Below are 2,763 nucleotides of genomic sequence, written 5' to 3'. Positions count from 1 at the left end.
AATCAAAATCACAATGAGATACCACCTCATACCAGTCAGAAGGGCTAAAATTAACCAGTCAGGAAATGACAAATGCTGGTGAGGATGCAGAGAAAGGGGGAACCCTCCTACACTGTTGGTGGGAATGCAAGCTGGTGCAGCCACTCTGGAAAACAGTGTGGAGGTTCCTCAAGAAGTTGAAACTAGGGGCCCCTGGGTGGGTCAGATGGTTAAGCATCTGCCTTTGGCTCAGGTCATGATCCCAGGGTCCTGGAATCGAGCCCCACATTGGGGTTCTCCTGATGGAGAACAGGAGAAGCCTGCTTCTCCCTCTCTGCTTGTGCTCTCTCACTCTTCCGGTCATAAATAAATAAAATCTTTAAAAAAAAAAAAAGAATTTGAAAATAGAGCTACCCTACAACCCAGCAATTGCACTACTAGGTATTTACCCTAAAGATACAAATACAGTGATCTGAATGGGCACGTGCACCCAAATGTTTATAGCAACAATGTCCACAAAAGCCAAACTACGGAAAGAGCCCAGATATCCATTGACAGATGAATGGATAAAGAATATGTGGTATATATATACAATGGACTATTACTCAGCCATCAAAAAAAAAGAAATTTTGCCATTTACAATGACATGGATGGAACTAGAGGGTATTATGCTAAGTGAAATGAGTCAATCAGAGAAAGGCAATTATCATACGATCTTACTGATATGTGGAATTTAAGAAGCAAAACAGGATCATAGGGGAGGAAAGGAAAAAATAAAACAGGATGAAACCAGAGAGGGAAACAAACCATAAGAGACTCTTAATCATAGGAAATAAACTAAGGGTTACTGGGGGAGAGGGAGGCGGGGAGATGGGGTAACTGGGTGATGGACATTAAAGAGGGCATGTGATGTAATGAGCACTGGGTACCATGTAAGACTGAGGAATCACAGGCATGTACCTCTGAAACTGATAATACATTATATGTTAATTAAATTGAAAAAAATTTTTAAAAAGAGAGTATCTACTGTTTTTCTCCTTCCCCACCACCCTACATGAATCTACCCTCCCCAAAGAAAGGAAGATCTGAGACTTTCAACAGATATTCTTTTCTAAGTTGAAGTCACAGGCCATCCATGAAAGCCTTCCCTGTCCACCTCAGTCAAGACAGACAGAACCCACCAGGTTGTCTTAGTAGTGATTTCCAACTGGTGGCCCTCCAACCAGTTGCTCCTCTGGTTGGATTCAAGTCATTAAAGAAGTAATAATGTCAGCCTCAATTTCCTTCTGTAAAATTCCAATAAGAACAAAGAAAAGAATGAAACCGTTGGAGAGCTGGAGTGTATGGTAGCGGCTGGCTGCAGGTGGAGGGGTGGGTAGAGCCTTGTGAGGGCTGAGCGGGACTCCATCTCCCCTCGGTTTAACGCCACCAGCCACTAGAGGGAGCCAGTGGGGGTAGGAATACTGGTTACATTTCATTTTACTTTGTGGAATTTTTCCTTAAATCTCGTTATTATGAAAATTTTAGATTTTTAAAATTCACAATAAAATTTAAATTTTATTTTTAAAATATTTTGTTTATTTGAGATACAGAATGAGATGGGGAGAGGCAGAGGAGAGGGAGAAGCCAACTGCTTGCTGAGCAGGGAGCCCAGTGTGGGGCTTGATGCCAGGACTCTGAGTTCATGAGCTGAGATGAAGGCAGCCACTTAACCAACTGAGCCACCCAGTGCCCCATAAAATTTAAATTTTAAAACAGAGAAGTACTGTGAAAAGTGTAAGAACCCTCCATATGCCTATCAAGGCTTAGTAGTTATTAACATTTTGCCATATTTACTTTAATCTATTTTTTGGTGAGGTATTTTAACATAAATCCCAGACAGCATGACACCTCACCCCTGAACCCTTCAGTATGCACTGCAAAGGAAGTTTTCTGTGTAACTCCAGGGCAATACTATCACTCCCAACAAAATTAACAGTAATTCCTTAATATCATCTAATATCTAGTCCATATTCAAATTTCCCTAGCTACTCCCAACAAGTGACTTTTGCAGGTTCATTTCTTTGACTGAGGATCTAATCAAGTCCCACACATTGACAAGAAATTTGTAATTTGTTTTATACGTGGTCATATAGCATTTATTTAATTTCAAAATGAAGAATTGTTTAAATAGAAAGTATTTATGGAACATTAGTGTTAATGTGCATTAAGTTAATGATAGCACATAAATGAGGATAATTCTGTAAATTAGCCTAAGGATGCTCTTTATTCAGCTCCTTGTTATTATTATTTGATTAAAATTCTTCCACAGCAACGAAGATTCTCTAGTACCTTGAAAATTAATGTTAAAAATCAATAGTGTCAATATATCTAATTTGACTCTTCATTTGATGAAAATGCCTCCGTGTCCTTGGGCTTTATTTCCTGAGACATGCTTGCAAATAGCAGCCTAAAACCTCCTCTTTTCTTGCCATTTAGAAACAAAACACTAAAATGTATCAAAATAACTCGGGGGAAATCTCAAGAATTCTAGTAGTAGGTAATGAAAATAGTTTATGTCTATTTTCGATGCCATTATTCAACATGTAGTGAAATCTCAATCTGTCTTAATATTCCTATGGCTCCCCAAGATAACACAATATGTTATTTCAAAATTTATTCATCGACAAATCATTTTTAGACAGTTATTTTAAATCAATTTAACACCTTGCATCATTTGTTAAATGGGGAAATTGGCATCTGTTTCTTATGAATGTTATTAAATAGAGTATTAAATTAGCATTC

Source organism: Lutra lutra, chromosome 15 (assembly GCF_902655055.1).
Source record: "Lutra lutra chromosome 15, mLutLut1.2, whole genome shotgun sequence".
In the NCBI taxonomy this organism is placed as follows: Eukaryota; Metazoa; Chordata; class Mammalia; order Carnivora; family Mustelidae; genus Lutra; species Lutra lutra.
Note: the sequence above shows the minus strand (reverse complement) of the source record.